General features: G+C 37.0%; 1 protein-coding gene across 2 annotated transcripts in view; it reads right to left on the reverse strand.

The window, feature by feature from the left end:
* EFL1 (elongation factor like GTPase 1) overlaps positions 1 to 27,514 on the reverse strand; it is a 127,226-nt gene that overhangs the window by 43,563 nt on the left and 56,149 nt on the right. The gene's annotated exons all lie outside the window — the stretch shown is intronic.

The following is a 27,514-nucleotide window of genomic DNA, read 5'->3' on the forward strand; positions in this document are numbered from 1 at the left end:
ATATGACTGCATCTTGATGTGGCACAGGTACTGACTGTGACACAGATACAGCTTACTTGAAGAAATTTAATTCCTAAAAGGCAAAAGTAACAGTATTAGAATGTTAACTAATTTTTAAGCAAATACAGATCATTTTGATTCAAGCCAATATCTTTTCCAGTGCACACATTACTTCCCGGTGAGAAGCAGCAACTTTCAAAGCAGTTCTGTTACTGTGGACTGAAAATAAACTTTAAAACAACCTTCACATTTTCTTTCTCACCTAGTAGATCAAGGTTGAATTTTTAGTATTAATGCCATTTTCAATATGAATGGGGTTTTATACTACAGTAGTTATAGGTTTTAATTTTATATTATTAAAGCACAGTATTGGCCTGGCGCAGTGGCTCATGCCTGTAATCCCAGCACTTTGGAAGTCAGGAGTTAGATACTGTCCTGGCCAACATGGTGAAACCCCATCTCTGCTAAAAATACAAAAATTAGCTGTGTGTGGTGGCGGGTATCTGTAATCCCAGCTACTCAGAGGCCGAGGTGGGAGAGTTGCTTGAACTGGGAGGTTCAAGACCAGCCTGGGCAACAGAGAGAGACTACATCTCAAAAAAAACAAACAAACAAGACAAAACAAAAAAACAAACAAAAAACCCCCACAGTATTGTCAAGCAACCAAAGCCCTATATAAAGAACAAAGAGATCTGTATGGAAGGGTTGCATTACTGAAGATGCAGTTAAATTAATACAGCCCCAAATTAATACAGCCATTCTTATTTCTTACCCTCTTATAAAGCAACAGACTCAATAAATTTCTACAAGGTAGGGATTTTTCATAACTAAATAGGAATATTCTAAATGACTAACAATGTGAGCCAGCTAATTAAGTATGATATACCAGTCAAAATACTATGCAGCCACTAATAAACTGAATTTTGAAGACTAATTAGAAATAAAGAATATATAATTCAATGTAAATAGGATTATATAAATAAACATAGAATAATAATAACTAAAATGCAAATTGTAGGAATGCCAGTATTGAGATTATAAATAATCTTTTAAAATAAAAAAATTATAATTATTAACAGGAAAAGTTAGACAGAAGCTACTATGACTTTTGAATTAAAGAACTCCCATTATTGAAGATGTAAACTACCCAAACTGATATATGGCAATGGCGACACTGCAGTACAGTGGGGATGTGATAATGGATTTAAGTCAACCAGATATCCGACTGAAAAAAATAATTGACATTGACTCCCACCTTACATCTGTAACAAAAACCAATGTCAGATGGATTGCAGATCTATATATGATAAGTAAAACCAAAAAAAGCTTATAGAAGAGTAACACAGAATATCTCCATGACTTTGGAATAAGCAGATTTCTTAAACAGGACACCAAAAGTATTAACTATAAAAGAAAAAGTTGAAAAATATTAAGACTATATTAAAACTAAGAACTTCTGCTTCTCAAGAGACATCATTAGAGAACAGAAAGGTAACTCACAGAGTAGGAGAAAATATTTGCAATATACCCAAACAGGAACTTTTACGCAGAATATATAAATAATGCCTATAAATCAATACAAAAAAGGCAGAGAATCTAAAAGTGGGTAAAGACTTAACAGGCATTCCACAAATCAGTAAACACCAATGGTCAATATATAAATGAAAAGGACCTTTCCCTTCTCTAGTTACCAGGAAAATCTACATAAGATACTACCAGATACACACAAATATGGCTCAAATGAAAGCAAAAACAAGTATGGACGAAGATACAGAGCAACTGGAACTTTCAGATACTCCTGGGAGATGTATAAAGTGGTAAATTAACTAAGCTTGAACATATGCCTACTCTATGACCCTGCAATTACTCTTCCAACAGAAAGTGTAGACATATTAACCAACAGACATGTATAAGAATATTCAAAGTGACAATATTCATTATAATCAAATACTGGAAATGACTTAAATATCCACCAACAGAGGAGTGGATAAACTGTGGTAGTCACACAATACAGTAACATGAATGAGCAAATCACAACCATGTGCCATGACATGGATGGACCTCATGAACAGAATGCTGAATGAAAAATGCCCAACACAAGAGTACATTCTATATATAAAGCTTAAAATCAGGTAAATCTCATTTATGATGTTGAAGCCAAGAGAATTTCTACCCTTAGGGTGAAGGGTAGCAGTAATGAGAAAGGAGCTTGGCTTTTGTGATGTTTGTAAGGTTCTGTTTCTAGATCTGGGTAGTAGTTACATTGGCATATGTTCAGTTTATGAAAATTGATCAAGCTGTGCATTTAAGATTTGCATACTTTTTAATATGCATATTATGCATCAGTAAGTTTACTTAAGATGTTTTTTGACACAAATTACATGGATATTTTAAGTGTTGCTGAGTCTTTTAGAGATGCTAATAACCGCAACTAATAAAAATAAACCATTTCAGAACCTTTAAAAAAGAACTGGCAGCAAAGGCGAGAGCACATGGTTTGTCTCCTTGTATCTTTTTTCTCCACATCCTCTAATGACTAATAAAATATGGCTTTCATTGCAAAGTCTTTACACTAATTCTCCTGGCCAGGTCTGTCCTCAACCAAATGATTTCCTTATTCAAGTGCGTGTAACCAGCCTCCTCATGGCTGCATACTTCTGTCTACCCTCTGGCTCCTGACATTGTGGTTCACATGAAATTTGGTCTTCTAAATACCCATTGGAAGATACTCAAAAGGCTTAGAAAACTGTTCTTTGATTTGGGTCTGCTTCATTTTTTGGGAAAGCAAAACAATCCCCAGCGACACATGCTTTTTCTCTACTGCTGCCTTTATTTATTTATTTAAAAACATCCATCACATTACTCAAAGAATTTCCAAGTGTCTCCTTCCACTTTTACTATCTACCACTGCCAAAATCTAACCACTAGCAGGGTAAAATAATCTCAGCTCACATCATGGGAAATATTTCTTTGGCTCTGAGAAAACCAGAGAGAAACTGCTGCAAAATGTAGGTTAGGAAAATAACATGAAAGTCATTTCAAGTTGATGATTTCCACAATACGGAACGTGATGGTCTTGTATTTGTGACTCTCTGAATAAAAACTCCAAAAATACTGTGAGTTAAGATTATCATTTTTAATTGACACCCCCCCTTTACTCTATCAGGGGCACTCAGGTGTGCTTTCTTAACACGCATTCTTTAGATTTATCAGCAAACCCTGTCCCTACTGAAATCTGTTGCAAACTAAAGAATTCCACTGTAATATAAAGCAAACATGCTGATAGAGCATCTCTGAAAAAGCTTTCATAAGACAGACTAATGCTAACCATTTTTCTAAGGCTTCCCAGCCTATGACTACCAGTGAAGTTAGATTAATAACCACCAAATCATATTGGGTATCTGTCCCACCGGTTCATATGGACCCTTATTTGGAATGTGTCCATCAACAAATCTGGGAATCCTAGTGGGCATTCCTCATGGGCCCAAGAGCTCACACTTGCCACAGATACTAAAACACAAAGGTTGTCAGGGTGCCCAAACCCTGCAGTGGTCTCTGGAGTAGTGAAAACGCTCCTTCCTTGTGCTTCACTCTTAGAGGGTAAAAGGCATACTGCTGTGTCTTAGAGAGGTCAGTTCTTCCAGGTTTTACTCTTCCCTTCCAGAAGTTATCATATATCCTCTCCTTTCCACAATCATTGAAATCTCCTTCACAGTGGCTCTCCCTTCACTGAAAGAAAAGTAAAAATGCCAAATCTGGCTGGTAGAGAAGGAGAAGGGAGGAGGATGGACTGGTGGTCACCAGAACACTGCCTCAAACAGGAAAAACAATGACCATGGCAACAGACTAATTATCCATTAAAAAGGGACTGGTTTTAGAAAATCATAACATTTATTTAGCCATGAGAAAGAAGATGGTCAATCTGAATGTGACAATGAATTCTATGATCCAGTAGCAAAAACCACCACTAAGATATATTTTGATTTGTATAAAAAGCAAAATAGAATAACAAAGAGGAACAAAGAGGTGGTGGGAACAAAGAGGAAGTGGGTCCATACAGTTTCTACACAGCTGGCTATGCACAGAAACAGGGTACGGGGGTGGGGCATCAAGGTGGAGAGGGTGAAGCAATAATTCCAAAGAGACCAGTGTCTAAACCCAGAATCAGAATCATATTTACAGAAGAGCAAAGGGTTGGTCAAATAAATACTAGGTCTCTTGTCTACAAATATCTCCCTATGGCTGAAACTGGTTTAAAATTAACATCAACTGGAACCCTGAAAGGAAAAATGAGGGACTAAGTACCTTGACAATCTAAATATAATCAGACATGGAAACTGTGAGAGAGTACTAACTCTATTCTATCCCAGCTTCCACACCTCTAATGACAACACTTAGGAAGACCTCAGGTGTTGCTTTAGCACTTCTGGCTATGCCATCTTCTTTTCTCTAATCCCCATCACCCTCCCCAACTCCTACTCACTATGGCCTTACTGTCTCTCTACTCAGATACTCACCAGAATTGCTATGCTTGGCATCCAGTAGATCTTCCATTGATATTTGTTAAATCAATGAGTGAACCCAATTTGTGTTACATATTGGTTAAAATGAAGCAGTAACTATGATTAAACTGGCAAAAAATTTAAAACAAGAAAACAAAACACCACGACAACAAAATACAGTGATGGTCACCAGAACACTGCCTCCAACAGGAAAAACAATGACCATGGCAACAGACTAATTATCCATTAAAAAGGGACTGGTTTTAGAAAATCATAACATTTATTTAGCCATGAGAAAGAAGATGGTCAATCTGAATGTGACAATGAATTCTATGATCCAGTAGCAAAAAACACCACTAAGATATATTTGATTTGTATAAAAAGCAAAATAGAATAACATTAATCATATGAGATCCTTCCCTCTCCCTTCTTTACATAAAAAGGTATACTTCTTGGTATACTTGGTAAGATGATATCCATGGTATATTAGTAATTTTTTTTTTTTTTTTAAGACAGGGTCTCCCTCTGTCACCCAGGCTGAAGTACAGTGGTGCAATCATGGCTTGCTGCAGCCTCTACCTTCCCGGGCTCAGGGGATCCTCTCACCTCAGCCTCCTCAGTAGCTGGCACTACAGGCTCAGGCTACCACGCCTGGATAATTTTCGTATTTTTTGTAAAGAAGGGATTTCACCATGTTGTCCAGGCTAGTCTCGAACTCCTGGGCTCAAGTGATCAGGCGGTCTGCCTTGGCCTCCTGAAGTGCTGAGATTACAGGTGTGAGCCACTACACCTGACCTAAATTTTTTAATTGACCAACTATCAAGAGTATCAGCTAGATTCTTAAAAAGTCTTTTGTAAAAAATATAGAATGGATAAAATGGTATCCCAATTTACTTTAAGCTCTAAATACCTAGGGCCTTATGATTCTATTAGCAAATTTGCCTTTCATTTATATATGGCACATTCTGTAACTCAATATTCAGTTTTTCCTTAATGTAACTGACTGTGGCAAAATGATCTCCAGATGACCAATAAGACTGAAGTTAATTTGTATTTCTCCATTTTGCATATCCAGGAAATAATTTTTAAAGCTTCTGAAAACCATTTCAGACAAACTTTGTGACTATACTTGAACATGAGATGGACAGAAAAATATCTGTTACCTGATATACATTTACTGCCCCCAGTGACAACAGAAAATATCTGTTACCTGATACAGATTTACTATCCTTAGTGACAACAGAGAAAAACACAACCACGTAAACACAGAGCTCTAGATGTGGAAGGAGCTTGACAGTTTATTTGCTTTAAAACAACCTGCCTGCAATGTGGAACCTCTTTCATAATATCCCCAAGAGAAGATGGTCACTCTTCATCAGGGAAGTATGGTAGTATACTTCCCTGATGAAGAGCATGAATTCTAATTTATCTGTATGTGTGCATATGTGTGTGTGTGTGTGTACGCATGTGTGTGTGTGTGTGTGTGTGTGTGTGTGTATACACATGAATTCACTTATTCGTTACGAACATCTGCATAACAAGTTCTCTGGTAGGCCAAAGAACATGACACTGCCTCTATCCCTCAGGCTCTCCCCAGTTTTCCTGTGGTATATTCAAATCATATTTTTTATTATAACATCATGGCTTCTAGTTTCACTTTCTAGAATAACACAAGTCTTTAAATTCTTGAAAGCTGGCTATCACATCTTCCCCAATACTTCTTTTTTCATAACCTCCCACCCCCTAAAAACTTCCAGTTCCCTCCATGCTCCATGTACAAAATTAACAAGTGTTGCACTTAGGTCAAAAAATCAGCTGTGGCTGGGAACGGTGGCTCACGCCGGTAATCCCAGCACTTTGGGAGGCCAAAGCAGGCAGATCACGAGGTCAGGAGTTCAAGACCAGCCTGGTCAATATAGTGAAACCCCATCTCTACTAAAAATACAAAAATTAGCCAGGTGTAGTGGCTAGTCCCAGATCTCAGGAGGCTGAGGCACGAGAACTACTTGAACCCAGGAGGCAGAGATTGTAGTGAGCTGACTCATCACTGCACTTTCCAGCCTGGGCGACAGAGTAAGAATCCGTTTCAAAGAACAAACAAAAAATCAGGTGTACAAACAGGTGTATTCCTAGGTAGCTATTTGTATGGGAAAAGGTCTTCAGTTTGTGGCTGACAATAGGTTTGGTGTGAGCTAACAGTCTGAAGTAGCTGCTAACTCAATCTTAGGTTTTCTTTCATGAAGTACAGGGACAGTTTTAAAGCAAAAGGTTCCTTTAATGGTCACCCATATCTGAAGTATTATTCTGTTAGGAAGGACAGGTTGGGCCAAAGAGGATGGCAAGATGCCTGTAAATCATATTTTACAGGTATGATGGACATGGAGCCAAAATGTGGCATGAAGTCAGATTTAATCACCAGGACAGTCAGCCATTGAAGGCACCAGCATACAAACAATCGGGAGGAAAACTGGGCATCCAACCTTACGCCAAGGTTGCATCTGCTCTGGTACTGGGGCATTTTTAGAGGGTATGGACTGGAAAGGCAACAAGTAAGTCTGCAGGTGAAAAAGCTCAGCAAGGAGGAAAGGGAACTTGGAGGTGACAATCTACCTGATACCAAGGTTTGCAGAGAAGGACATGGCAAAACCAGGGATTTGTCCAGAGAATTTTATCACAGAAGCCCCCTGGCTATATACTCAGCAGCAAAAAGTACCAACTTCTCAAATGTAGGAAGAAAGAAAATTTGATAATCATATTTTGTAATAATTTTGTCCTTAAACTTTGTGTTCTTGAGTAACTCAAAGCATTGCATATTTTCAGGGTACATCTGAATCTACAAACACATGAGATAAAAATAAACTTGGCAGCGAAGTTTGTTTTTTTAGCAGGCAGCTTTCTCACTCCCTCCTTTGGGATGTTAATCTCCTTATTTTGGGGGGAAATCCTTGCCTCCTGAGGATCTGGTTTCACACCATCACTTAGGGCACCTTTCAGGATTACTATTCACTGGCCCAACTGTCCTCGCTCTGTTCAATATGTCACACTACTGATCCACAGACAGACAGGGGCCAGCTGAGAACAGGTTTGGTGGTAACTTGCACCACCCTCCCTAAATCTGATGGAAGGAGCTGGAAGGAATGGAATAATAAAGTTTCTAAGGATGGTCTAGCAAAATGAATTCTGTAGCTCTGAGGCACTGAATATTTAGCCACTTTGAATATTATCACTGGATTTACAATAGGCCTTTGTATTCTCTGTTTGTGAACAGGGTCAGTTGGCAGCTAGTTAAGTTTCTTAGGGAGTTATTGAAGCTAGCATTAAATAAAACCAAGCACAGGATTCCCTAAAAACTGCAAAGCACTGGGAAATCTGCCCAGAACAATATCAGGTCATCTTACAAGTGCAAGAGCAGAATACTTGAGCAGTAAGTATTAGTAATAGAGGGCTCAGCTTTCAATGGTGGCTAGAACTGGTCATGCCTTCATGCTTGTGTCCATGGTTTTGGTTTACTTTCTATGGGGCTTCAGAACTCTGGGACTTCAGGGGTGGGTAAAGATGTGAAGCAGGCTAGATAGTGGCTAAGAAAAGTGACCTATTCTTACTATCACTATAATCAGTGGTTAGTAATTATTTTTAGTCAAAATATTTTATCATCTTTGCATCTGTTAGAAAAGTCATTTTAAATGTCTATCTTAGAAAGGTCCAACGGCTATATTACTGTGCAAAAGATCTGCAGTTGAGATACGTAAGATTCTGTACAGTAAACAATAGTCCTGGTACCCAAAGGAAACAGCAGAAGCAAGAGGTAAGTAAGAAAGTGAGTTCAAACCATGACTGGTGGCACACATTTACAGCACCTCAGAGAGTGATTTAGGAGCATTAATTACCTTCAAGAAACGTATTCTAACAATGGAAAAGACAAAACCCTGCAATCAAGTTGACTTGTGAACCATAAGCTCAGCTTCCTGGTGGAAGTAGGCGTTAATTACCATAGCGGTCCTCTCCCCGAGAAGGAACCTGTTCTTTCCACTACCCCATAAGTTACATTTCACATTAAAGCAGCCCCCACCTGTACCTTCCCAGCAGGACCGACCACAAAAGGAAACTAAGAGCATAGTCTAAAATGGTATGAAGAGCAAACTGCCCAAGTTAGCGTAGACATTTTTCAGTGCTCTCTCACGCTCTACCAAATGGTTTCTCCAGCATTTCATGTTTATGTTATTTTGGGAATTCTCCCCCACATTTGGAAAAAAAGTGGAAGCTAAGTAAACTGTAAGGAAGAAGATGAAACTTTCCAACTCCCAAATTCCTCTCAATTTGACAGATAAGGGATTACTGCACGAAATAAGGTGAAACAATCTACTATATGGTGAAACATGTGCAATCATAAAAACAAAGAAATGTAGAGTTCTATTATCTGAGGTTTTGGAGACACGAAAAACTTAAAGAGTAGAGTGAATAATAAGTCCATTGTTCAGCTAATAATAGGAGACCTTCATTTCCCCAGACTGTGCTAACATGAAGCAAATGCTTTAGTGAAGGAAAAGGAAAGAAATCTATTTTTATATCCCTTGCTACAATATATTTTATCTATTAGAGACGAAATCAAGTTTAAGTTCTGACTACACAAATGAACTGACAACATACATATTACCCTAACCCAGAAGACATGCAAATTCTTAGGAATGTTTCATGTGTGGTGTGTCTGTGCGTGTGTGTGTGTGTGCATGTGTGTGTGTGTGATCCTCAATTCATAGAGTTAGAACACTGGGTCACCTACTTTCAAAGCTAAAAAATTAAAGTCAAAATTGTATTTCTACTCCATACCATAAACCAAGATAAAAATCTAGATGGGGCTGGGCGCTGTAGCTCACACCTATAATCCCAGCACTTTGGGAGGCTGAGGCAGGTGGATTACCTGAGGTCAGGAGTTTGAGACCAGCCTGGCCAACATGGTGAAACTCCACTACTAAAAATACAAAAATCAGCCAGGGGTGGTGGGGTGCACCTGTAACCCCAGCTACCCAGGAGGATGAAGCAGGACAATCACTTGAACCCGGGGGGCTGAGGCTGCAGTGAGCTGAGATTGCACCACTGCACTCCAGCTTGAGCGACAGAGCAAGACTCTGTCTCAAAAAAAAAAAAATATATATATATATATATACACACACAGAGAGATGGATTAAAAAGTGACACATACATGTAACTATTAAATAAAATTAAAATGCATATCTTTCTAAATGAAAAAGAAAACGTAAAAAAGCCAAAAACAAAAAATCCAACTTCTAAATATTTTAAAGACATTTAGAAAATAAATTTTAAAAATTATATCTTTTCCCATAAATTTTTACCTTTCTATGGCACAAAATCAAATAAAGTTAAAAAGCAAGTCAGAAATTCAAAAGGACTATCAGAACAAAGATGAATAGCTTCATATAAAAAGCTTTTACCAATAAATCAGAAAATGAATACCACAATTAAAAAACACAGCCAAAGAACACAAACAATAAAAAAAAATGCAAGTGGCCAAGTTACATGTAAGGCAGGGTTCAGCCTCTTTAATAGCAAAAGCAAATTTAAACTAAAACCCAATACTTTTAGTTGCTGACATATTCAGGACTCTCTATTCTCGATTTTGTAACATTTTTTTCCTAGAAAATCAAGGGGCATATTTGCACATAGAAATTACTAAGCCTTGAAAGGCACACAGTGTTTTCTTACAATTTAAAATCTCTATGTATATTATATATTCCGTCATTCCCACTCATTCCTAACTTGTTTTCCCCTTTCCTCAGTGAGACATTTAACTATTGTACTTATCTTTTTAAATACACCTGCTATTTACTTATCAATTCTAGTGTATTTTGTTGTATAAAATTTAATTTTTACTTTTTTATTAGTATCTTCTTTTTTTTGTAAGGGGGGACTTTTCCTTCTTTCTTTGATTACCTCAGTGGAATGAGGAGTTGATTTTTTTTTCTTATTAAATAATAAAAGCAAAGGCTAGCTTTTTATAGAGTTACCGAATCACATCTGAAGGCTTTGATATGTTGAATTCTTAGTTTTGTCAGTTTTTAAATCCACATAGGCACGTTCCTTTCTATCTTTAATTAATGTCTATAACATGCAGGGGGTAAGGCCAAAAAGCAATTGCAGGGAAAGGCCATTAACATAACACAAACATAATCTAGCCTAAAGTACTAAATTGTCTGGCTCTTCAGTAAAGCCTAACCTAAAAAGCACATCTCTTAACTATATAAAAAGGCAAAAGAATGGATGCTATGGCAGTTAAAACACTCTCTCACAAACTAAATCATTTCCAAATATTAGGTGTTCCAGTTTCACTGTGTTTTGATATTGTCAGAAACATCAGCCACTTTTTTTTGCTCCATTTAAACATTTATTACCTCTATTTTTTAATATAATTAACTCGATTATAAATTTATATAATTCAATCTTTAACAATGGCCAAGCTTAACAACTGGTTAACAAATTTCCTGAGAATTTACTGATCTGTTCTTAGGAGCCAACATGTTGTCTTTTCCATTTCCACCCTTTTGAGAGGTTCTAGTCCCTCATGACTTGGTGTTGCTCTTGTTCCTGTGTCTGTTTCTAGTCTGCAACCTTCACAGTACTTGAGTCCTCTTTGATGATCGAGGCTTGGTTTGCTCTAAATTGCAGGACCCCTGGAACTGACATCTCATGTTGTGCAAATAATTCCAATAATTCAGGTCCTTGTTATGTAATCTTTTGAGCACTCCCTCACTGGAACCTCAGGCTGCAGTGATTTTAGACTAATTTCTAGAGGTATGTTGTGTTTCATTTCCTCGAACTCTGAGTAGAGATAGCCATGCCCTTTGGATATTTTATTATACCCTCTTATGTAAGCTATTTTTTTTTATCCATTTTTAAGAGTAATTGCAAAAATGTTCTTTCTTACACATCACCTTACAAAGGAAGTTAGCAAGGGATGATAAGTACTAGTGCCACTGCAGTATTTTTCTATAGGAGACACTTGTCAATGAGCAAAGAGGCCAACATTGTGACATATATCTGGAGCTTAAATTTCACTTCTTTCTAATAGTGAAAACAAATATTGTAAGATAGGCGTAATTCATCCTAAAGCTGTTTGGTTAAAATGAAATGCAAATGTTTTAAATCAAAGGATTGCTGTACTCTGCAACTGCAAATTTAATTTCTACTTTGCTCTAAGAGTGACTTAGGAGATTGTATTTTAATACCTAGCTGATTAGAATTATTTTGAAGAACTTTTTATTATTAACTTTAAGTTTATTTTGGTCAGAAGAAAATATAATAGCTTGTGCACATTATATTTTGGAGATTTGTTTAAAACTTTACTTGTGACCCAGTAAATTCAATTCCCCTCCCCTGCGAGATGGAGTCTCACTCTGTCACCCAGGCTGGAGTGCAATGGTGTGATCTCGGCTCACTGCAACCTCCGCCTCCTGGGTTCAAGCAATTCTCCTGCCTCAGCCTCTTGGGCTGGGATTACAGGTGCCTGCTCTCTGGGATTACAGGTGCCTGCTATCACATCCAGCTAATTTTTGTATTTTTAATAGAGATGAGGTTTCACCATGTTGGTCAGGCTGGTCTTGAACTCCTGACTTCGTGATCTGTCCGCCTCAGCCTCCCAAAGTGCTGGGATTACAGACATGAGCCACTGAGCCCGGCCATAAATTCAATTTTTAAATTCAATTTCTATCAACATTTTATATCTACCTATTACATCAAGCTTATTGTTTATATTACTTATTCTATTTCCATATTTATGAGCCACCTAATTTACATGTCAAATTCTGGAAGGCATGTTAAAGTCTCATAATGCAATTTCTATTCTGTAAATTCTTAATTTTTATTTTAATGTTTTGCTTTATATACACAGTGTCTAAAAAGTCTGGAGGAGAAAATACTTTTTATATTTTTATATTTTATTCTTTTTCATCTACTTAATCTACTTTGACTTAATCGCAGTCATATTTTCCTATGGTTATTTTTTGGATGCACCATATATCCAAAATATATACTGAGATTTGGTCCTATGTTTCAGAGTAATAATCATAATAATGAAATAAATAGCCCTGTGTTTCCAGACTTTTAGGGTACTCTCTATTTCAGTGCCACCTTACTTGACACATAAAGACTTACAACCATTATAATTTTAGTTCCAATTGTCTTTTTCCTAAATAAAATATAACTGTCCTGTTGAATGCTTTTCCTCTTGAATTTTCCTCTACCTAACACTAAATCTGTATCTTTACAAAATTGTTTATTAGGTCTTTATCTTTTTTAAATTTTCAACCTTTGAATTGCTGTTTTTCACAGGGTTCCTGCAAACAGCATGATTCTCTAGAGTTTTTTGGAGTGCCCATTCTAGGAGTCATTCTCTTTTAATTAAGTTGTTCGGTTCCTTCACATTTACTGTGGTAATATATTTGGTCTTGGTTCTAGCATATTTCCATTTTCTTATCTTTTTTCATCTTAGTTTTTTTGTTATGTTTTGTTTTACCAAATGAAGTTCTCCTCATTCCTTTTTAGAAATCTTCACTTAGTTGGAAATTACATATCCTATTTCTCAATAACAAGTGAGTGCCTTAAAGAAAATCTAAATCTGTTTTTACCTGTGTCAAGAACAACGCTATAACTGCCGCTTCCTCATTGGAAAAGAATTAAAAATTCAGTATGTTTTAAGTTAATTTTTCTTTTACCTTACAACCCTACTCTATTTACTTTCTAGGTTTTGTTAAAACAAAGATTCTACATTCAGATTTTTTAAAATAATGTGCATCTTCCCTTTCAACAATTATTTTTAAAAAGATTTAAGCTTGACAAACTACATAAACACTTAGTTGGTTTAAACTGTACATATTAATAGTTTTTTTGTTCTCTATTCTTTCCTCTATGTTTTTTTACATTATAATTCATTTCCAGGTTAGATGCAGTACTACCTTAAGTAGTTCTTTGTTAAAAGGAACAGTATATTGATGGTAAACTTTGTGAGATTTTGCATGTTAGAGAATGTGTTTATGTTTTTTTGTTTTTTGTTTTTGCTCGTGCATTCAATCATTCTACAGACACAGTCATGCATTGCTTAACAACAGGGATCCATTCTGAGAAATGTATCCTTAAGCAGTTCAATCACTCTTTGAACACAGAGTATACTTACACAAACCTAGATGGTACAGCCAACTACATACCTAGGCCAATATGGTGTATCATGCTCCTAGGCTACAAACCTGTACAGCATGTTACTGTACTGAGTACTATAAATAACTGTAACACAATGGTAAGTATTTCGGTATCTAAACATAGAAAAGGTACAGTAAAAATAGGGTATGATAATCTTATGGGACCACCATCATATATGTAGTCCTTCATTGAATGAAACATTGCTGTGTAACGCATGACTGTATTTACTGAATATGTATCATGTGCTAAACGTTTTTCTAAATACAAGAGGTACAGTAGGGGAAGAGTAGATAAAAATCCCTACCCACATGGAGCTTACATTCTAAGAGCCTAGAAGGTTAGACAATTCAGGAATCACATGTTTTTTTCCTCTCAAAATTCTGTGGATAAGAAGAGATGCTTGATGTTGACGTCATTTTCTTTTTTTTCTTTTAACTACTATTTTTTAAAGTCGGCATCCTGCTTCAAACCATCTGGATGTTCTGGAATACTTTCTTTAGTCTTCAAATTCATATTTTTCTCTGGATTATTTCAAGGTCTAGGTTAAGGGTCTTCTTTCTCCCAATGTCTCCCCTGTACTCTTGCCTGTTACCAATGGTGTTCTTTCAATGACAGCCCAAGTCCTTAAAAACTCTCTCATTATTCTTTCTGGTACAAACACATACATATATACATAATAGTATATATATATTCATTTATATTGAATTATCTGTATCTATTTTTCATGTTTCCAGTCTTTCCACTTAAATTTTCATGTTCTGGGCTGAGCATGGTGGCTCACGCCTGTAATCCCAAAACTTTGGGAGGGCAAGGTGCGTGGATTACCTAAGGTCAGGAGTTCAAGACCAGCCTGGCCAACATGGCGAAACCCTGTCTCTGCTAAAAATACAAAAATTAGCCGGGTGTGGTGGTGCGTGCCTGTAGTCCCAGTTACTCGGGTTGGGGCTGAGGTAGGAGAATCACTTGACCCTGGGAGGCAGAGGTTGCAGTCAGCCAAGATCGCGCCACGGCACTCCAACCTGGGCAACAGAGTGAGACTCTGCCTCAAAAACAGAATGAAACCAAACCAAACCAAACCAAACCAACCAAACAAAACATTTCATGTTCTTTTCCTTTGAGTTCTATCAGAATTTCTTTAGCTTTAGCTTTCTTCTTACTCAGTGATTCAAGTTTCTTCGGTATTGAATCTGCATCTCACTGCTTTGTTTTGAAATTCTGTAACCGTGTTTTTAATTTCCACTAGCTTTTTCTATTCTCAGTTCATTTGTTTTTCTTGACCATCTGCTCTGATTTTAATCGATGCAATGCCCTTCTAATTTTACTTTGAGTAATAACTTATTTTTCTAAGTTTTCTCCTGTTTCATACAAGAAGTCTATTTCAGACAGGCATATCACTTTTGTTGGTCAAACTAGTCTTTACTTTTGAAATGCTATATCTTTCTATATGTTTGTGGATTCTTCTGTGTTCATTCCAAGAGAGGGAAGTATCCATGTTTGTTTTGTGAGTGGTAAGGAGTTGTGCCAAATAGTATTTAAGTGTTCAAATATGTGGTCTCCATAAAAAAAGGAGGATAGATTTTAGTTTTATTGTAAATTTATTTGCCATCTTAGTGATGCAATAATTTGTACAAAATAAGGGGTTGGCAAGTAGACTCAGAGTAAGGGACTTTACTTTTATTCCAAATATATATTCCATGCCTTGAGTAATCTAAGTGAAAATGCTGATTAATAGGAGTATCTATTATACATGTGCTATGTACATGTATTATACATGTACATAGTATAGATATATAACGTATATATCTGGATTTATTATATGTGTATATATACAGATATATATGTATGTATGTAAATTATCTTTAATATCTATAGAACACTTAAAAAATGGATATTAGATCACAATTAAAACCTCAATAATGTCCCCAAAATATACATACTGTGTGGGTATTACTTTATTCTCTGATTTTTCCTGATTTTTTTCATCTTATTAGCATCCCCACTTGTAATCAAAAAAAGGGGAATTCTTTTTGTCAAGAAATTGCTTAAAATTCCTATCACCTCAACTATTTAAAGAAAATTCACGATTTTCTTTGTCCCATTTTTTCTCCTTGGCTACTTCCTTACTTTTCCCTACAAATATTATGCATTATTCACATTGCAGTAAGTTACACCCATTCAGTACAAAAAAGAACAATACAATACACCCTGAAATCTTTGGGGGTGCTAATTTCTAAAAAGATTACTTCAAGCCATGAAGTTTTCTTTTATAAAAAAGAAAGTTTAAAATTTCATCACTCAAATGTAGCCTATCTAAAACACCTGGAAATGATTTCAAAGTTTTCAAAGTCACTATTCTAATAGGTATTACTTCCAACCTAACCATTACTGGCCTTTGAAATATAGAAGCTGAAAGCAGACTGGACAGATCAAATACTATAGATAAAAGCATTTTGAAAAGCATACGGTACTATGAAAACATAAGGTGGCAGTATTAAAAATGGATTTGGACATGAAATCCCAAACTCATTCATTTCAGTGATTCATTAGTGCTTAGATGAGGGCAGAAAATAGTGAGGCTTTAATCCAGATCCAGTTCAGCATCTTACTGGGATCATTTCAGGTCAGTTAACTTTAATCAAATTACACTCCATCCATACATGATCAGAAAAAAACTGAGGTTTTGGTCAAGTGCCACAGTTTTCCACTCAAAACCATCATGCTCACTTTCTTGGAAGACACTTGGAAATTATGTGATCAAATATGAAAATAACTTTTCACGAGGTGTGTGTGGTCTTTCTGACAAAGAAGAACTTTATATTTGTGACTCAGTTAAAATCTCTGGCTGCAACTAATTAGTTGTTGATAAAATAACAATGAGCATGGAATACAAGCTAGAAGAAATCTTAGATTCTAAAACACATGTTAACTGAATGAAATTTATATCATCATGCTCGTCTATCAAATATAGCCAAGAATATGGAAGAAAAAAATTGCTAAAGATACACCTAGTAGGAATTTTTAAAAAACATCTGCTGAGACAAATAAGACTGAGCATACTGCATGTAAAAGTAAAAATACAGGCCGAGTGCAGTGGCTCATGCCTGTAATCCCAGCACTTTGGGAGGCAGAGGCGGGCAGATCATTTGAGGTCAGGAGTTTGAGACAAGCCTGGCCAACATGGAGAAACCCTACCTCTACTAAAAATACAAAAATTAGCTGGAGTGGTGGCAGGCGCTTATAATCCCAGCGACTCGGGAGGCTGAGGCAGGAGAATCGCTTGAACCCGGGAGGCAGAGGTTGTAGTGAGCCGAGATCATGCCGCTGCACTCCAGCCTGGGTGACAAGAGCGAGACTCTGTCTAACCAAAAAAAAAAAAAAGTAAAAATAGAGTACGTAAAATCAGGTGTTTTGAAAATGTATGGAACCTACTGAAATAATTAAAATATAAGCAGATGAAGCACATTTTCCTTTAGCAATGACAAAAATTAGAATTATTCATGGATAACCAATTATTAGTAACATACAGTCATATCTCACTGCTTTATGCTTAACTAAGTGCTTTAATAAATATTACATTATTTGGATTTCACAACACCATAAGGTGGAAAACTTGTGAACTTATAAAGAGATTAGCAACAGTAATGAATTTGAAATATGACAAAAGAGAATGTGAGAAATTGCCCAGGGACAGAGATTATACACACTCATAGTACAGCGTGAGTGTGGCTCACACTGTGGCTCTTGACACCGTGTAAGCAAGAGCTCAATACATGTCTGTTGAACTGCACCAAACTAATACTATATTCAATACCAGTAGGAAGGAAGGAAGGAAGGAAGGAAGAGGAAGGAAGGAAGGAAGGACAGGACAGAAGGAAACAAGGAAAGAAGGAAGGAAGGAAGGGGAAAAGAAAGAAAAAAGAAGCAAGAAAAAAGTGCACATGCATGTGTGTGAGGGGGCTCTATAGGAGAAACTATGCACGGCTATAAGGTGATTTGTGATCACTGGTTCTATCGGAGAAGTGGTGGCAAAGATGAGGAGACTGTTTTATTTTGACACGTCTTTATTGTCTGGATTTTCACTATAAGCATATATAACTTTTGAAATTCAAATGAGTGAAACCAAAACAAAAATGTATCAGCTAATTTTGTGAATGAAGAATGGGTATTGCTTGTAAAACAAAAAATTCAAATTAAGTACTTTTTAAAAATGAAAGATAAAATACCCTAGGATTATGCTATAGTTTGTGACTACTGGATCTTGAAAATAGAATAGTTAAATTAATGATCAAATATACTTGACAGAGATCTTGGTGGAGAAAGAAATTTAGATTCCATTAATACGTACTGAGTACCATCAGGTACTAGATACTATATTAAGCAGCTATGCAGTAACTTAGGTCTTAGAAAATACCTGTACTCAATTCATGCACAGCCTTCCTCATACATACCTAATTATATCCCCTTCCAGCTTTACAGATAAGCAACCCTTATACTTTGAACACAAAGTCAAAGGTAACTATTTTCTAGTTATCAAAGGCTTCTATTCATGAGAGTCCATGGCATTATTACACTTAAGAACAGTTAACTTGTCCGTATTTTGCCTAAACTTGGAGGCACTTAGATAGAGTAAAATTTGACAAAACAAAAAGATGACTCATTTTGTCAGGAACTGTAAACTGCCTATCAGAGTACAAGGCATATTTTGCAACTCGAATTCTGAAAAAGGTCATTCTTCCCTCCTCTGGCTCGTAAGTGACTGACTGTTACTGAATACACCTAGCTTTCTATTACTGTGTCTAAATTAAGAAGCTAAATCTACCATTTGGAAATACACATGGCTCAATCAACTGAATGTGCTCACAAAAATCTTCAATGTCTTTTAAGAACTCTTTACATGTCCTGCAAACTACTGTTCGATTTGAGCTCTCCCACCCAACTCGGGCCGTCAGTCTTCTCATTCTGGAATACAGTGCTGTCGCTGACACTGAGTAGCTACAGTGGCTGAACCAGGGTACTCTGTCTGTCTCCGCTTGGCACTGGAAAATCCCTTTGTCTTTATACTTAGCAGCAGGGTGATCTTAAAGAACTTCAATTGAGAAGAGTTTACTGAAAACTCACTTGGGAGTCACGAGGCGAGTTTAAAGTAGATCACTGAAAACTTTTCCATGGTTGGGTGTGGTCAGTAGGGCCACTGGGCTGACTGGATCTTTAGCCCAAGCGCAGCCCCAGTTCCTTTACGGTGAGGTGCCTATACCATTCCAGACTAGATCAAATTTTGCGCTTCATTTTGATAAAACGAATCTGATTCCTAAGATTAATTCCATAAATATTTCTTGAGGACTCTGTTCAAAGCAGATTACGAAATACTGTCAGGGACACAAAAATGAATTCGGTGCCATTCTCAAAGAATTTATAATGTCTAATTCTTAAACTGGTAGGACACAAAGGACAACATTTCAGTACTGACTTACATTTAAAGAATGATTTGAAAAACACAAAAAGCAGCTATTACTAGAAATAAAATAGGATATACCTTCCAAAACATTAGATAATTTAAAAATGCAGGAAAGTATAGTCAAAAATGCACTTACAGAAGTATTACAATCAAAGCATAACATAATCAAGCACAAAACATATCAGTGATAATAAGGGTAACCACAGAGAACTCATCATCCAAACTAGGATTTTAAACAGTGAAAGGAGACACTATTAATAACTTCTCCAAGACAATAGGCATAAATCAGGATGTCCTCAGCAACTGAAGTTGTGAGGTCTCCATAGTTAGGAAAGTAAATAGCTCCCTTTACTAAAAAGGAGAGTGGAATTAGTGGGTTCAAATGCTCAGCTTCTTCTCTACTTTTCCACAGTCCTGTTTTCAGAATCTAGTAATCAACGAGGCAAAAAAAAAAAAAAAAAGGATACATAAAAAAAATTCCATGATGAATACAAAGAACAAAACTATGGATCTACTACATTTTAAAATAAATTTAAACTTGGTAATGATTTGTGGCCTTAGGAAATACTGTATTTTTATATCATGTTGAGTTCAATATCAAAACATTCAAATTATCGTTATAATTATACTAGTAAAATGTCACTTTCTACCTGTTTGGGCTTTTCTTAAAGACAATTTGATATTTTAGCATAGGTTTAACAAACTTGGTTTCAGTTATAAACTTTCTAATCTCATAAGGGGAAATTTTTCAAATTCATTATCCAAAAAACTATGGATATATCTGAATTATGTAGAAATCAGACTTTAATGGTGGAAACTCAAATCCAGAAAACACTAAAAGTTAGTCTGTGGCGTGAAGATATTTTGAAAGATCTAAGCAAGACTAATTTATATTATCCACAAACTCTTACAGCTGTGTTTTCAGGCTGTGAACAGTGCTAGGGTATCTCATGTCTGGGCAGATTAATATACTGACAAATGAAAAACACACCCCCAACCTCCTAGACAACTCCAAGTGCTACACCTCTAAACTGATGTACGCAGGCCCTTGGAAGACATTAATTCTTGGTGAACACAGTGAACGTCAGAATCAACAAAGATGTAAACAAGCTGGTGGCCACATTCCAGATACTCAAGTTTCCTAATAAGCTAGACCGCCAGCCTCTCTTTGTGATTTACTGTTCCTCAGTTTTCCCATATGTAACCTAGAAGCTATATGCCAACAAACTAATGACTAACTGTAAGAATATCTCCTAGAACTTCCACAGACTCCATTTTCCTCCTGCTCAAAATTCTATTCCATTTTTGTGCTGAGAAGCAGCACCCGGGAGGGTAGAACACAGTCATTCATTTATTCATTCCTACCCACGCTTGAACATGCTTCCTAGTAAAGTGCACCCAGGCTCAGCATCACAGATATGCCTGAAGAATGATGACCCTTGCCCCAGGAGCTCCAAGACACTAACTGAAAACACAAATGATGTAAAGGAATAAATGTTCTAAGAGAGATCTATTAAAAGGAGCATAGAAACTCAAAGGAAGGAAGGAGCCAGATGTATCTGTCTGATGCAGTTGGGGAAGGCTTCTGAGAGGAGGTGATATTTGAGCTGGCAATAAAGGGAGAAAGAACACTTGAGAAGAGACAGCATGTGCTGAGACACAGAGGCATGAAAATCGTGATATATTCAGGAGTGCTGAGAACTGAAGCATAGGGAGGCAGGAAGAAGCAGACAGTGAAGGGTCTCTTTCCAAACCGAGTAAAACTGACAAATCCTCACTGTCAGCTTCTCTCTTCCTTTTGAGAATCCCAGCTATTTCTCTGCCTGTCCTTTCCAATGGTTTTGCCCCTTACGAAGGGAAAGACCTGGGTTCTAGATCAACTCTCCAACTATCAGCTGCCCAAGCTTGGAGGAAACCCAGCCTCTCTCTGAGTCTCAGATTCTTTATTTATAGAAGAAAGGGACTATAGGAGCTATGAAACTCAAGGGTTCTATATGCAGAATGTCAAAAATCATTACAGCATATTTTCATTTTTAATATCAAAGTAAGTGAGGAGAATCAGTATTTCAAATAATCTCAGCTACACAACTATACAGAAAACAAAATTATAGCTATAAGAAATGGCTGGGATAGTGTAATTTGTTGAACAAGTCAAAACCCTTTCAGTTCTTTAAATATGCAAAATGAAGAGAAATTTGCCACTAAAGTTTGTTTCAAGGCTTAAGTAAGAAAACAAACAAAACTGACTCAGTAAACACCTGGCATGCAATTAGTGCTAAATAAACATTGGTTAAATCTAATTTGATATACCTTTCAAGTGTATTATAATTGTGGCACTGGCTGGGCACGGTGGCTCATGCCTGTAATACCAGAACTTTGGGAGGCCGAGGCAGGCAGATCACGAGGTCAGGAGTTCGAGACCACCCTGGCCAACAAAGTGAAACCCCGTCTCTACCAAAAATACAAAAATTAGCTGGGTGTGGTGGTGGGCGCCTGTAATCCCAGCTACACGGGAGGCTGAGGCAGAGAGTCACTTGAACCCAGGAGGCAGAGGTTGCAGTGAGCTGAGATCATGCCATTGCACTCCAGCCTGGGCAACAGAGCGAGATTCAGTCTCAAAAAAAAAAAAAAAAACCGTGGCTAAATCATTACAGATACTAAATCTGTATACTAAATCTGATACTAAGTCACTGTTAGTATCAGTTAACAAAATATATGCAAATATAATGAAACTGATGATATAAACTGTTTAGGAAGTGAAAATTTACTATTGTCATTTTAGAAAAATCAAAGGCATGTGGTCTTGAAGAAAAACAACTATTATACAATAAATCTACTAATTGCTCCTTTTGTTTAGAGCTAAAAGAAAATGTTCCTCTTTCCTCCCACCCCATCCCCAGGGGACAGAAAATTTATCTTTGATTCCCAAAGCATATCTGATTTCTTCCAGCCACTACAGTCAAATAATAAGACAAATTTAGATACAACAGTGAAGGAGTAACAACTTTTACCTCAATTCTACACTTGAATCAACAGACTCAAATCCTTTGAAATATGACCATCAATGCACTGATGTGCTGAACTGCTAAATTAACAGTCATCTGGGAAACATAAAAGTAAACTAGTGACAACGTGCTTCTAATTGCATGGGGTTCAGGATACTAGTGATATTTTATACAATGTGCTTCTAATTGCATGGGGTTCAGGATACTAGTGATATTTTATACAATGTGCTTCTAATTGCATGGGGTTCAGGATACTAGTGATATTTTATACAATGTGCTTCTAATAGCATGGGGTTCAGGATACTAGTGATATTTTATACAATGTGCTTCTAATTGCATGGGGTTCAGGATACTAGTGATATTTTATACAATGTGCTTCTAATTGCATGGGGTTCAGGATACTAGTGATATTTTATACAACGTGCTTCTAATTGCATGGGGTTCAGGATACTAGTGATATTTTATACAACGTGCTTCTAACTGCATGGGGGTTCAGGATACTAGTGATATTTTATACAATGTGCTTCTAATTGCATGGGGGTTCAGGGAATTAGTGATATTTTATACAATGTGCTTCTAACTGCATGGGGGTTCAGGATACTAGTGATATTTTATACAATGTGCTTCTAACTGCATGGGGTTCAGGATACTAGTGATATTTTATACAATGTGCTTCTAACTGCATGGGGTTCAGGATACTAGTGATATTTTATACAACGTGCTTCTAAATTGCATGGGGGTTCAGGATACTAGTGATATTTTATACAATGTGCTTCTAATTGCATGGGGTTCAGGATACTAGTGATATTTTATACAACGTGCTTCTAAATTGCATGGGGTTTCAGGATACTAGTGATATTTTATACAACGTGCTTCTAATTGCATGGGGCTCAGGATACTAGTGATATTTTATACAATGTGCTTCTAATTGCATGGGGGTTCAGGGTATTAGTGATATTTTATACAATGTGCTTCTAATTGCATGGGGGTTCAGGATACTAGTGATATTTTATACAATGTGCTTCTAATTGCATGGGGGTTCAGGATACTAGTGATATTTTATACAATGTGCTTCTAATTGCATGGGGGTTCAGGATACTAGTGATATTTTATACAACGTGCTTCTAAATTGCATGGGGTTTCAGGATACTAGAGATATTTTATACAACGTGCTTCTAATTGCATGGGGCTCAGGATACTAGTGATATTTTATACAATGTGCTTCTAATTGCATGGGGGTTCAGGGTATTAGTGATATTTTATACAATGTGCTTCTAATTGCATGGGGGTTCAGGATACTAGTGATATTTTATACAATGTGCTTCTAATTGCATGGGGGTTCAGGATACTAGTGATATTTTATACAATGTGCTTCTAATTGCATGGGGTTCAGGATACTAGTGATATTTTATACAATGTGCTTCTAATTGCATGGAGGTTCAGGGTATTAGTGATATTTTATACAATGTGCTTCTAATTGCATAGGGGTTCAGGATACTAGTGATATTTTATACAATGTGCTTCTAATTGCATGGGGGTTCAGGATACTAGTGATATTTTATACAACGTGCTTCTAAATTGCATGGGGGTTCAGGATACTAGTGATATTTTATACAACGTGCTTCTAATTGCATGGGGCTCAGGATACTAGTGATATTTTATACAATGTGCTTCTAATTGCATGGAGGTTCAGGATACTAGTGATATTTTATACAATGTGCTTCTAATTGCATGGGGTTTAGGATACTAGTGATATTTTATACAATGTGCTTCTAATTGCATGGGGTTCAGGATACTAGTGATATTTTATACAATGTGCTTCTAATTGCATGGAGGTTCAGGGTATTAGTGATATTTTATACAATGTGCTTCAAATTGCATGGGGGTTCAGGATACTAGTGATATTTTATACAATGTACTTCTAATTGCATGGGGGTTCAGGATACTAGTGATATTTTATACAACGTGCTTCTAAATTGCATGGGGGTTCAGGATACTAGTGATATTTTATACAACGTGCTTCTAATTGCATGGGGCTCAGGATACTAGTGATATTTTATACAATGTGCTTCTAATTGCATGGGGGTTCAGGGTATTAGTGATATTTTATACAATGTGCTTCTAATTGCATGGGGGCTCAGGATACTAGTGATATTTTATACAATGTGCTTCTAATTGCATGGGGGTTCAGGGTATTAGTGATATTTTATACAATGTGCTTCTAATTGCATGGGGGTTCAGGATACTAGTGATATTTTATACAATGTGCTTCTAATTGCATGGGGGTTCAGGATACTAGTGATATTTTATACAATGTGCTTCTAATTGCATGAGGTTCAGGATACTAGTGATATTTTATACAATGTGCTTCTAATTGCATGGGGGTTCAGGGTATTAGTGATATTTTATACAACGTGCTTCTAATTGCATGGGGGCTCAGGATACTAGTGATATTTTATACAATGTTCTTCTAATTGCATGGAGGTTCAGGGTATTAGTGATATTTTATACAACGTGCTTCTAAATGCATGGGGTTCAGGATACTAGTGATATTTTATACAACGTGCTTCTAATTGCATGGGGGTTCAGGGTATTAGTGATATTTTATACAATGTGCTTCTAATTGCATGGGGGTTCAGGATACTAGTGATATTTTATACAATGTGCTTCTAATTGCATGGGGGTTCAGGATACTAGTGATATTTTATACAACGTGCTTCTAATTGCATGGGGTCCAGGATACTAGTGATATTTTATACAATGTGCTTCTAATTGCATGGGGTTCAGGATACTAGTGATATTTTATACGATGTGCTTCTAATTGCATGGGGGTTCAGGATACTAGTGATATTTTATACAATGTGCTTCTAATTGCACGGGGGTTCAGGATACTAGTGATATTTTATACAACGTGCTTCTAATTGCATGGGGGTTCAGGGTATTAGTGATATTTTATACAACGTGCTTCTAATTGCATGGGGTTTCAGGGTATTAGTGATATTTTATACAATGTGCTTCTAATTGCATGGGGGTTCAGGATACTAGTGATATTTTATATAATGTGCTTCTAATTGCATGGGGTTCAGGGTATTAGTGATATTTTATATTCTGCTTCATTGCCCACTAAACAGCATATATTTTCATAACGCTTTTTCCAACTAGAAACAACCAAAGGAGTCATAACTCAATTTACAAGATGAAGAGGAAACAAAAATAAAGGAAAATATATACAATTGAAACAATGCCCTTAGTAGTTGGAAGAGAAGTAGGAAGGCAGGAGAATGAAAAAAAAAAAAAAAGGGCCAAAATAAATTTAAATGACCGCTTTGAAATCATTCTTCAGGTTAAAACAGCAAGCAAAATGATTTCAACTCCTCTGTATTAACGATTCAGTCATCTGTAAGCCTCCATAAGAAAAGTGCCTGCCTGCCTGCCTGCCTGCCTGCCATGTGTAAGACTCTGGGCTAGGCAAGGGGATATAGTCTATAGTACCTACACCAAGGAAGCCTGGGTTGTGTTAATGAAACTTTAGCCCAGCAAAGCACAAAATCTACTCAGCATTCATATGCCCTTCACCCTACTGCTCTTTACAAACAGAATTAGAGGTTACAAATTTTACACACGGGCACTGGTGTGGACAGGCACAGGCTCACACACGTGCTCACATTGAAACTGCACTCTTTGTTCCTCTTCGATTTGACAGAAATCTGTGGGAAAGGCTGCCCCCTTGTGTTCATCTCAGTGCAGCTGTGACCCTGCTAGAGCTGGAACATCTGGCTGCAGATGCCTTTTACCATTCTCTGGTGGCTTCAGAGAGGGGACTTTAGCCTGCTCACCCTCTATCCAAAATCAAGGCCAGTGTAAACGAGAAAGTGCCAATGCTTCTGAGCTCGCTCAAGTCCAAGAAAGCTATTCTGGACCTCTCCTGAGGCACAGCCAAGTGAAGCTAGTCCACATGGATCCAATCATGATAACTGTTTTTTTTTGTTTTGTTTTGTTTAAAAAATAAAAAACTCCTGGTTATGAGAAAAGATCTTTGAAGGATGGAATTCTTTTATGTCAAATGCCCTCTGGACCTCTGGCTGTCTGAATGTCACTTAAAGCAATCCACAGATAAAGAAGAGGGCACAGACAGTACTGAAAACTGCAACGTAACTAAGAAATACAGGAAAACCCAAAACGTGGGCAGTGGAAAAGGTGAAGAATCCTGGAAAACCAGCTAGGAGAGAAAGAAAGGCCATAAGAGGTCATCTACCTCAACTTTCTTTTACACAGATACAGATTCGGTCTGAAAATTTCCACAAAGTGGCCAAATTGCCAGAGGTCCCACTGGTAAAACCCAGTGCTGCTTCTCCTATCAGTGGATGCCTTATTTACTAGTTTGGAATCAAAACTCTGAAGTATCTATAAATAATCTGGATGACTAAGCACACAGTGTGAGAAACCTAACCTAGTGATCAATACAGTACCAAACATACAGTAAGCACAAAATAAATGTGAATGAATGATTAGGATATAAAATTAAGCTAATAAAGGTTTCACTTTTCAGAGGAAAAAATAGTTCACTGCATATTTAAAAACGTTTTTTTCTTTTAAAAAAACTCTGGATTCTGAGAAAGGAAGGCATATAAAAGACACCTTATATTCCTTCCTCCCTCCCTCACATCCTTGCACTTCCAAATCCCAAGTCCCAAAACAGGTAAAAATTAGGAAAAGGTCTTACCCCAAAGTCAAAAACTTTGAAATATGGAACTAGATTAGAGGCCACCCAGGTATATTAGAATTAATTTATGCCACTAAGATAGCAGTTGGTCACTCCAGAAATTGAAAGAGAGAGAGAGAGAGGAAGAGAGAGAGATCCTGGGCTTCACAAATATCCTAAGCAAGAAGGCCAAGGCCAGAAGTCTTTGGAGAGAGAGAGATCCTGGGCTTCACAAATATCCTAAGCAAGAAGGCCAAGGGCCAAAGTCTGTCTCAGGGAAGACCCTCAGGCAAAAGTAGTTCTGGCTGCTGCCTGCTGGCTCAGTTTGAGACAGCTAGGACTGCAGCCCACAAAATAAGACCTTGTATGAAAATGGGAAGGGCTGCTCCCCAAAAGAGACTAGTACTGGGATAATTCTAACTGTTTAAAATCATTTATTTGGTAATAAAGAAACCAGAACAACATAATGCTGGGTTTAAGCTGCAGTCCCAGCTTTAGCTCCCTAGTGAACTTATTTAAATTCACACACACGAACTTCTCTCTTACTATAGCAACATTCACACGTATTATGTATGGATAGAAGTCTGGAAGAATACACTGATAACACTTATAGGAATCAGCCCTAGGAAGGCAACTTACTTAG

Source organism: Aotus nancymaae, unplaced genomic scaffold (genome assembly GCF_030222135.1).
Source record: "Aotus nancymaae isolate 86718 unplaced genomic scaffold, 86718_ANA_hifiasm-v0.15.2.pri h1tg000064l_0, whole genome shotgun sequence".
Classification (NCBI taxonomy): Eukaryota; Metazoa; Chordata; class Mammalia; order Primates; family Aotidae; genus Aotus; species Aotus nancymaae.